The sequence below is a fragment of the Malania oleifera genome, chromosome 3, assembly GCF_029873635.1.
Source record: "Malania oleifera isolate guangnan ecotype guangnan chromosome 3, ASM2987363v1, whole genome shotgun sequence".
NCBI lineage: Eukaryota > Viridiplantae > Streptophyta > Magnoliopsida > Santalales > Ximeniaceae > Malania > Malania oleifera.
The window spans coordinates 95,822,093-95,833,943 of record NC_080419.1 but is presented as its reverse complement, the minus strand read 5'-3'; positions in this window follow the sequence as shown (position 1 = coordinate 95,833,943).

Genomic DNA, 11,851 nt, shown 5'->3' with positions numbered 1-11,851 from the left:
TTCATTTAGTTTTAATAATTTAATTATATTGTCATACTTATTTCAAGTTGATTTGGTCTTGTCGCTAAGTGTTCGATTCACTTATAAGTTTAATTTTTAAAACATATTGTAATTATTGACTAATTTTTCTTAATTTATTAAATGAATGTCAATTTTTAAATTTATCTTATCAAAAGGAAGGGCAAAATTGCTATTTATTAATGATCAAATTTATTTTTTCATTAAACATAATGGTTGACTAATAGTCCACTAATGGAAGATTTATTTCGTCAATACAATAAAATTAAAAAATTTTATAGTAGTTTTTAAATATAATTCACGTAACAATAAGAACAACAACAATAATAATACTCACAAATAATTTTGCATAAAAGGTGAAATCAGAACAAAAGCGTTGTAAGTTTTTGTTTTCTCACGAAAGTAAATTTGTATTCAAGTGAACATTTACAAGAGTGGTAGTGTGAAAAATGCCCTTAGCCCTTTGCATCTTGGGTGGCCGTCCCTTTCTCTACACTCCCGTGGTGCCCCCACAATGGTAATAGCATTGAGTGTGGTTGTATTAATTACAAAATTAAAAATAATTTATGAATTTACAATTATGCTACATAACAATTTTGGTGCCATCTCTTGCTTATTTGATTGGAAGTCAAATGACTATTGGGTGGTTGTTTAAATAACGGTTGTGAATTACCTTACTGACAAAGATCCGCATAGTTTTTGCAGTTGATTAGGGATTCAAAAATATACCATGACAATATTTGGAGCCTGAAGGATTGTGAAATTTAAACTGAAGATCTTCCACTTCGAAGATTAGTCACATACTCAAAAGGATTTGCATATGAATAAGCATTGGTTAAAGAAAAAAAGCAATGGGTTTCGAGCTAATCATGAAGTGTATTGTATATTCAATTATAAGCCATGTGTCACAGTCTTAAGAATCTTGTGATAGTGATGCAGGGTTTAGTGTATGATTCTGACGTGGAGGGCACTTGGTTAATGCCGATTCAACTATGGAGATGTCATGGGAATGACTTTGGTATGTCTTTGTGATGTTATGATAGCTTTGGATATTGCTTATCATGATGTTCTTGATTCTTAAATTTAAGATGTATGATCATTAGATTCCTAATGGTTGCTTATCTGTAAATGGGAATCTTTCAAATACATGACTTTTGGGAGGAACGCCAAGTATTGGGTACTATGTGAGCACTTTAAGGAATGCTCAAAGGCAAGATCTTGAAATCCTTGAGGGGTGTCTTGAGTTTCTGTGTGTGGTTGAAGGTTTTATGGACAATCCATTTGAGAATGAGGTTGCGCGATACTCTTGTCTCGTAGGTTACGGTGTGCGTCTTTCTTGGTTGTTGCCTGTGCAGTTGGGTGGTGTCATCCAAGACATCTGTTGAGCTATTGAGGGGTAATAATCCTTCATGGGTCTTTCTTGAATAGTGTATGTTTTCACTTCCCCTTGTTTTTGGCTAGGAGGTGTAAGTGATGGATACTTTACTACAATGATTATACTGTAGGGATGAGAGTTGCCTTCAATCCTAATAGAATGTAAGTTTAACTCCTTTAATGTTTGAGTTTGGGTACCTCAAAGATGACCTCAGATTGAATCAAAAGCTTTTGAGCCATGAGACTTGGCCACAAGGTTAGACATTTGAGTGTTTCCTTGAATAAGGATGAGTATGTCTAAAATCATGCATATTTAAATAAAAATATTAAAATAGAAAATATGATAAAATTAAAAAAAAATGTTAGTACAAATGAATAATTTCTGTTGCGAAATCACGCCTTGAGGTTATGCTTGTACACACAAAACAATTACGAAAAATAGAAAAAATCAAAAGAGAGAAGAAGAACAAATTTACATGGTACGACAATGTGCCTACATCCACAAAGCCACTGTGCATTTTCCATTATCATCAAACAAAAACTACCATAGGATTCAACCCTTGGCTACAATATGTATATATAACCTCATATGAAAAATCCCAAAATACCTTCACATGATAATATAATTACATTACACCTTGAATCAAATTTACTATATCGTACTGTGGGCACCCCCAACACACTCCCATTGGGCTTAGTTTAAGCATATGGAGATTTCCCTTATGGAGGACTCATAAGCCTTACCCGCCGCTGAGCCCTCGCACTTGTAATAGGCTTCAAGTGGATATACAACCCCTTTGAATATGAACCATAACTCAACAATCTTCACATTGATGAATATTTATCCCCTTGAAGCTTTTAAACTTATATCTCTACCTGAAGCTGCACATCATTGTTTCAGCAATTAGTAATATGGAGTAAGCTCAAGCAATGCAAGAACTTCTACCTAGTAACAACCTTCATAACATGTGTTAGCTGTATTTTCTTGTGTAGCTACCTTAACAAACTGAATCTCATTAGTACCAATCAACTATCATATCTTGTGATATCTGACTGCAACACGCTTTGTTCTGACATGATAGACTTGATTCATTGCTAATTAAATAACACTCTAACTATCACAATGCAAATGAATAGTTTTTTGCTCTTTGCCAAGTTTAATTACCAATGCCTTCAACTATATAGCCTTTTTTTTTTACAGTCTCTATCACTACCATGTACTCTTCCTCAGTGATAGATAATGCAACAACTAACTATAATATAGATTTCCAACAAATATATCCACTTGCCATAGTGAATATAACCTATAATGGACCTTCTATCATCCAAATCTCCTACATAATCTGCATCAAGGAATTCTTGTACTAAAGTTGAATATTATCTTGTACCAAACTCAATGCCCAAATCTATAGTGTCTTTCATGTACCTGAGGACCATTTCAAAACACTATAAGGTTCCTTGCCTATATTTTCATAAACCTACTCACCATACTAACTGCATGTGCAAGATCGAGGCGAGTATAAATTGTGACATACATCAAGCAACCCATTGCATTAGCATATGGTACTCTTTATGTAATGCCCTGACCCACCACGTGGGGCCCGGAGTGCTACTTTAGTAATATCTGTATTCCTAATACCATAATCCTCATATAAAAGCAGTGAAAATAATTTAAACATCCTCAAATACATTACCAGAGTTCTAAATTGCCATCATACATAGAAGCCTCCAAATACCTATATTACAAACCAGAAAATGAAAAAAAACTATCTCAGTCCATACAAACCGCTTATGTAATGCCCCAGCCTGTTATACGGCCCTAGAATACTACTACACTTGTATATTACACCCGTCCCTGATAATATACATATACGACCCGCCCTTAATAAGGACATACAGGTGTTTCATTCTGATCTGTAATTTCATGCATAGCGGAAAACATAAACATCCATATGGGAATCTAAAAGACATACCTGTTAGCCTTGGTGTATTCCTAAGAGGGGGGTGAATTGGGTATTTAAAAATTAATCCCCTAGGTTCAACTAATCTAGCAAGCACTATTTCATAAACCTAGGATCTTTCTATGTATTGACAGTCCTAATCAAATATTTAAACGATAAACATAAACATACAAGTGCATAAAGTAAATTGTGAAAATAAAATCAACACCATATATGTTATCGGGGTTCAGCAAACTATGCCTATGTCCTCGCCTCTAGCTCGCAAGCCCGATGATTCCACTAATGCTCACTTAACAGGTGGAGCGACACCTAATACAACTAGGTCAATTAGCACAGGCCTCACCTCAACCTTTACAAATTCTCCTTACGGAGAGGAGAAGGTCCTAACAATCCTTACAAGCTAGATTACTATGTAATGACTCAAAGAATAATAATATTCAAATAAAAAAGAGGGAGGAAAATGGAAACAAAAACACTTTGGATGTAATAACCGGAGGAATTTTTAACATATCGTCGACGAATACAGGGAATGCGTCGATGAGGATATAAGAGAAGCTCGTCGACAAGGACAGGTTTCATCGATGAGAAAATACCGAGAGAGGTTTTGGGGTAGTTTAAAATTCATCGACAAGGGAGGAAGTTCGTCGACGAAATTCCTTAAGGACTTGTCGACGAGATGACGTGTCTCGTAGACGAATCCGGTGTTATAAATTTCCAAAATCCGAATTTTTTATGAAAATTCAGCCCAAGAAACCTCCTCTCTCTCTCTCTCTCTCTCTCTCTCTCTCTCTCTAAACGACCCTCTCTCCTTCTCTCTTCGATTCCGGATCCATTTCTTGCTGGATCCGAGGCCACCATGACGTTCTTGGTGAAGTTCTTTACAAGATTGCTGGAGCTGATCGTTGGTGGAGTTAGTTTGGATTTCATCCCAAATTCAGGGTAAGGTGTTTTATTCAGAATCTGCTTTCCCTACAGTTATATAAATGTTGTATGTAAGAAAATACTGATGCTTTGTTCTGGGGAATGTCGCTTTTAGGGTGTTGAGTGGAGAACCCTGTGGGTGTAGGGTTAGAGTTCAGTGAGGGTTTTTTTCAGAAACTAGGTAAGGGAAATATGTTATGTTAGGAGATTTTACTAATATTATTAGAGATTTTATATGCATGTATACCAGTTATTATGCAGTCTTATAGAATAAGAGTATTAAAGAATGTGTGGTCTGAGTAGATATTATCTGATATAGAATCTTATGCAGTTTTTCTCTGAATATCATGTTATATAGTATATATGAGCATATGTACATCTACAATTTCATATAAGTATATATTCAGATATTTATACAGACAGATATATATACATGTACATAGATGTTTACTCAGATTGGTATATACAGTATTTATAGAATGTCATGTTTTCCTAATGTCATAACACTCAGTTTATACAAACAATTTATACAGACATAACATATAGTTATAGCATCAAGATGCTACAGACATGTTATTCAAATATTGCAGTATTTATAGAATAGAATTATAATGTTATGGTTATTTTAGAAACATGATAAAAACAACAAATATAATTATAGTATATATATTTATATATTATCAGATCCCCGATGAGATATTATAGATAGATACAGTCTATAGAGCACGGTACTGTTGCTATATACAGAATAGAGTGCAACCACATATCTCAAATAGCATATGGGTACTGTCAAACCATGTTCGGAGAGGATGACGCTCCCTAGTTGGGTTGAGGGGGTTGGTTTGACGAGGTAGCAGTTCCAATTCCGTGCTTAGGAGTGGATGTAGTTTGGCCAAACTGAAGTAGTGTAGAGTATAGTGACTTATGTGGAGGGCCGACCAGCGTTAAGTCTTGCCTACCGGCCAGACAACCCTGTTATGAGGGGTCAAATCATGACATACAGATTTCTAGAGAAAAGCATAGTTATATATATGTATACAGTTTGACAACATTTAATGTATATAGTATGATATTAGCAGTACAAAAGATAGAAAATTCAGATGATACAGTTATATTTTAAGCTACGATTAACGTAAAATTTATTTGTACTGATTTGCCAGCTTTACAGTTTCAAATGTTATTATTATTGATATGCAACTTGGTCACCACACACTAGTAATAGCATATTTCCACTTACTGAGCGTCGACTCATCCCATCATTTTAACATTTTTCAGGTTAGCCAGTTAGGCGAGCAGATCAGGCTCGTGGTTAGAGAGTCCCTTTGTTGCTCTGTACTCAGGGTAAGTTGGTACAAGGAGGTTTGAGTTTTGGGGGAGTGATACTAGTATATGTAAATATAATATGGAAAATTACTAAATTCTGGTATTGCATGTATATTTGTGGTTATGTGATTTATGTTTTTCCGCTGCATAGGTGTGCCCACTACCTACAGAAATACTTCAGTGCCTATTTGAGGCCTGAGAGTTTATAGCAAGGATATTTAAGTAATATATATATATATATATATATATATATATTGATATAAAAATGATATAATTTTTGAGGTAGTTACAATTTGGTATCAGAGCCTCGGTTGCTAGGTTCTGTAGACTCTATAGTGCAGCGGGAAACAATATCAGAATATAAGAAAAAGGATTTGAGATTTTGTTCTGTGATCTGGATACAGGATTTTGTGGTGGTTTTTGTGTTTTTCCTGGGGTGATGATTTTAGGAAAACCATAGTAAATGATCAACGAGTTGTGTAGTTGGGTTGCAGAATTGGATTTTGGGATTAGGATCGGGAGGGATGATTAATAGAGGATTTGAAGTTCTAGTTGAATAGAATAAGTTAGGTATATATATATGGGAAATAGGATTCTGAAATGGTGTTTTGTGTGTTTGCAGGATGGACCCAAGGGGTAGTAGCGCTCACGTTAGTGGAGATGATGGAGTGGGTCCTTCTGGCGTAGGCAATGGAGATTTAGATGCTCTGCTACGTAGTGTGGCTAAGCAAGTTATGGCTGAGATTGCTTAGAGCTCTAGGGAACAGGGGGGTCCATCGCTATCTCAGGGATGTACCATAGATAAATTTATGAAGATGAACCCACTGGTGTTTTCTAGAGCAGCTGACCTGTCAGTGGCGGAGAACTGGTTGCAAGAGGTAAAGAAGATTCTGATGGTACTTCACTGCACCAACGAGCAGAGAGTCTTATATCCCACGTACAGACTGGCAAGGGAGGCCGAGAGATGGTGAGCAGCCACCGGGTTGTTGGATGAGCAGAGGGCGATTCTAGTACCCCTGAACTGGGCTCGATTCAAGGACGTGTTCTTTGATAGATATTATCCTACCTAGGCTCAAGTACAGGAGTTTCTGAGTTTGTCCCAAGGGCCAATAACTGTCCAGTAGTATGCTGCGAGATTTATCGAGCGCTCGCGTTTCTTCCCATTTATTGTCCCCGATGAAGTAAAGAAGGCCCAAATGTTCGAGAGGAATTTAAGGCGAGATATTTATAAGCAGGTGGCGGTATTGAGGATCCAAGATTTTGTAGAGTTGGTTGACAGGGCCTTTATAGCAGAGGAGAGTATATCGAAAGAGACTGAGACACAAGGTCAGAAGAAGACGACCGCACCCTCGAGCTTTCAGGTGGCTCTCAGCCGAGGCCCTTGGAAAGGAGGTAGATCTAGTGGAGGTCAGAGACAGATGGTAAAGCAGGGTGAATTTCAGGGTGGTCAGCCTCCCACCATCTGCACTAGATGTGGACGGAGACACCTAGGTGAGTGTTGATTGGGGGAGGATGTCTATTATCATTGCAAGAAGCCTGGCCATATGCCTCGATCGTGTCGGATGCCGTCGAATTATGCACCAGCTCTCAAACCGTTTCAAGGTGGATATCAGGCGCCCCGTGGAGATCAGTAGAGGAATACTACGCCAGCGAGGGTCTATGCGTTGACTCTGGGTGACGTTGAGACGGCTGGAGATGTAGTTACAGGTGCCATTATTGTTTTACCATATAAAATTATTATTTTATTTGATACAGGTGCTACCCACTCTTTTATATCAGTGGGATATGTTAGAATAATTGGGGTGGAGACACAATTATTATGTGAAGAATTGTCTGTGGGTACGCCGATGGGATCTGTAGTGAGATGTAGGAAGGTGTTTTGGAATTTCCCAATAAGTATTTAGCAAAGAATACTACCAGTTGATCTCGTGGTCCTAGATATGTAGAGGTTTGATGTGATACTGAGTATGGATTGGCTAGCAACTCATCACACCAGTATTGTTTGTCATCAGAGAGAAGTGATTTTCAGACCTTCGGGTGAGCCAGAATTCAGATTCGTGGATTCATGCGTACGTGCCTCACCACAGCTAGTGTCGGCTATTCAGGTGAGGAGATTGCTACAAGATGGTAGTTAGGGGTATGTCACATACATAAAAGAATTACCAAAAGAAGAATTGGAACAAGCTAACATACCAGTAGTAAGGGAATTCCCAGACATCTTTTTAGAAGAATTGCCTAGTTTATCGCCTGACCGTGAGATTGAATTTACTATAGATCTGTTGCCAGGGTCTGCACCAATATTTAAAACACCTTACCTTATGGTCCCATTAGAGTTAAAAGAATTGAAAGAACAGTTGTAGAAATTACTGGATAAAGGTTTCATAAGGCCTAATGTGTCGCCTTGGGGTGCGCCAGTTCTGTTCGTGAAAAAGAAGGATGGGACCATGAGGTTGTGTATCGATTATAGGGAGATAAATAAACTGACAGTCAAGAATAAATATCCTCTCCCTAGGATCGATGATTTATTTGATTAGCTGTAGGGGACCCAAGTTTACTCTAAAATTGACTTGTGGTCGGGTTACCATCAAGTGAAAGTTAGAGCAGAGGATATTTCAAAGACCGCATTTCGAACTCGATATGGGCATTACGAGTTCTTGGTGATGCCATTTGGGTTGAGGAACGCACCAGCAGTATTCACGGATTTAATGAATCGAGTGTTTTATCAATATTTGGACAAGTTTGTGGTTGTCTTCATTGGTGATATACTGGTCTATTCGAGAAGTTTTGAGGAGCACGAGCATCATCTGAAACTGGTGTTGCAGGTATTAAGGGAAAGAAAATTGTATGCAAAATTCAAAAAGTGTGAGTTTTGGTTAAAGCAAGTTACCTTTCTCGGCCATGTGATCTCTGAAGCGAGAGTGTCAGTTGATCTGAGTAAAATAGAATCAGTATTAAATTGGGAAAGGCAGGGAAATGTTCAAGAAGTTAGGTGTTTTCTGGGATTGGCAGGCTATTACTGACGCTTCATGGATGGCTTCTCCAGGTTGTCTGGTCCATTAACACGACTTACAAGGAAAAATGTGAAATTTGATTGGACCAACGACTGTGAGCAGAATTTTCAGGAGTTAAAGCGGCGGTTAGTTTCAACTCCAGTACTGGCTATTCCTTTAGGGGAGGATGGATTTATGATATACAGTGATGCATCCTTGAAGGGACTTGAGTGCGTATTAATGCAGCACGGCAGGGTTATTATGTATGCGTCTAGACAACTTAAAGAGTATAAGAAGAATTATCTTGTCTATGATTTAGAGCTTGCTGCAGTGGTGTATGCTCTCAAGATCTGGAGGCATTACCTATATGGTGAAAAGTGCGAGATTTTCACGGATCACAAAAGCCAGAAGTATTTCTTTACGTAGAAGGAACTAAATATGATTCAAAGAAGGTGGCTAGAGCTTATTAAAGACTATAACTGCACCATTAGTTACCACCCAGGGAAAGCAAATGTGGTAGTTAATGCTTTGAGTAGGAAATCAATGGGACTAGTACTAGCAGCCATGGAGATTTCGCATTCAATTTTGATAGATTTGGAGAGGCTCAGCATAGAATTAATAGAGGAAAGTCCTCAGGCATCTGTTGCCACTCTAGTGGTTCAGCCTACGTTATACGAGAGGATTAATGCAGCCTAGAGTGATGATGTAGAGTTGGCAGAGGTAATGGCTAGGGTGCGAGCTGGTCATGGTGAGGAATTTAGCATATCAAATGATGGAGCCCTGCGGTTTCGTACAAGGCTCTGTGTTCCTACAGATACTGATATCAGGAGAAATATATTGGAGGAGGTTCACAGATCCCTATACACCATATATCCAAGTAACACTAAAATGTATCGAGATTTGTGGGAGTGCTTCTGGTGGAGTGGAATGAAGAGAGAGATAGTTGAATTTGTACAGCAGTGCTTGACGTGCCAGCAGGTTAAAGCTGAGCACCAGAGACCAGCAGGGCAGTTGTAGCCATTGTTTATTCCCGAGTGGAAATGGGATCACGTTTTGGTGGATTTCGTTACGGGATTACCACCAGCGCGACATGGGTTGAATGTGATTTGGGCGGTTGTAGATCGTTTGACGAAGACCGCTCATTTCATTTAGATTGAATTCGGCTATTCCATGGACAGACTGACAGAGATATATGTTCAGGAGATAGTTCATGTTCATGGAGTGCCAATATCTATAGTCTCGGACAGAGATTCTCGGTTTACTTCACGATTCTAGAAAAGTTTTCAAGAGGCTATGGATACACAAATAGCCTTTAGCACTGCTTTCCACCCCAGACAGATGGTTAGACTGAGAGGATGATCCAGACATTGGAAGATATGTTTCGTACTTGCGTGCTGGATTTTAGGGGTAGCTGGACTTAGTTTTTACCATTAGTTGAATTTGCCTATAATAACAACTACCAGGCTAGTATCGACATGACTCCATACGAGGCACTGTATGACATGAGATGTCGTTCTCCTCTCTTCTAAGATGAAATAGGTGAAAGGCTAGTGTTAGGTCAAAAGATTGTGCAGTAGGTGTGTGATAAGGTTCGACTAATTAAAGAAAGAATCAGCACCGCGCAGAGTCGGCAGAAAAGCTATGCAGACACTCGCTGCCGAGAGCTACAGTTTAATGTAGGAGATCGAGTATTTTTAAAGGTAGCTCATCTGAAAGGAGTTATGAGGTTTGGAAAGAAGGGCAAGTTGAGCCCTCGGTATATTGACCCTTTTGAGATAAAAGAGAATAGGGTCAGTTGCCTATAGGCTAGCTTTGCCGCAAACTTTGGCTCGAATTCATGACGTGTTTCATGTTGCTATGTTAATGAAATACGTCCCAGACCCATCCCACATAATCAGCTATGCAGAGATAGAACTTAAGGATTCACTAGCTTATGAAGATACGCCAGTACAGATTTTAGATAGAAAGACACAAGAACTGTATACTAAAGAAATTCAGTTAGTGAAGATTTTGTGGAGGAACCATGCCATGGAAGAAGCCTCATGGGAACTCGAGGATGAAATTAAAAAGAAATACCCACATTTTTTCCAAGAGTAATCAGGTAATGTGAATAGTTAGATAATGTTTCTTTTGTAGGTACATGTATTATTTAGTTAGTAAGTAGTTTTTAATTTTATTTGTGTAATCTCCTAGAACATAGAATGTAACCACGGTATTCCTCTGCCATAAGTAAGGGCAGGTAATAAAATAAGTAGACCGTTTTGCCTTTAAAGAATGATGAGTTATATGAAAAGTAAATTTCAAGAATGAAATTTTATAAGGAGGGGAGAATGTAATGACCCGAAGAATAATGATATTTAAATAATAAAGAGGGAGGGAAATGGAAACAAAAACACTTTGGATGTCATAACTTGAGGAATTTTCAGCATCTTATTGACGAACAGGGGAATTCATCGACGAGGATATAAGAGAAGCTCGTCAACGAGGACCGGTTTCGTCGACGAGAAAATACCGAGAGAGGTTTTGGGGACAGTCTGAAATTTGTCGACGAGGGAGGAAGTTCATCGACGAAATTCCTTAAGGACTCGTCAACGAGATGACGTGTCTCGTCGACGAATCCGGGGCTACAAATTGCCAAAACCCAGATTTTTTATGAAAATTCAGCACAAGAAACCTCCTCTCTCTCTCTCTCTCTCTCTCTAAACGACCCTCTCTCCTTCTCTCTTTGATTCTGGGTCCGTTTCTTGCCAGATCAAAAATCTGAGGCCACCACAATGTTCCTGGTGAAGTTTTCTGCAAGATTGCTAGAGCTAATCGTTGGTGGAGTTAGTTTGGAATTCATCCCAAATTCAGGATAAGGTATTTTATTCAGAATCTGCTTTCCATACAATTATAGGAAATGTTGTATGTAAGAAAATATTGATGTTTTGTTCTGAGGAATGTTGTTTTTAGGGTGTTGAGTGGAGAACCCTGCGGGTGTAGGGTCAGAGTTCAGTGAAGGTTTTTTCAGAAACTAGGTAAGGGAAATATGCTATGCTAGGAGATTTTACTAATATTATTAGAGATTTTATATGCATGTATACCAGTTATTATGCAGTTTTATTGAATAAGAGTATTTAAGAATGTGTGGCCTGAGTAGATATTATCTGATATAGAATCTTATGCAGTTTTTCTTAGAATATCATGTTATATAGTATATACGAGCATATGTAAATCTACAATTTTATTCATATAAGTATATATTCAGATATTTATACAGACAGA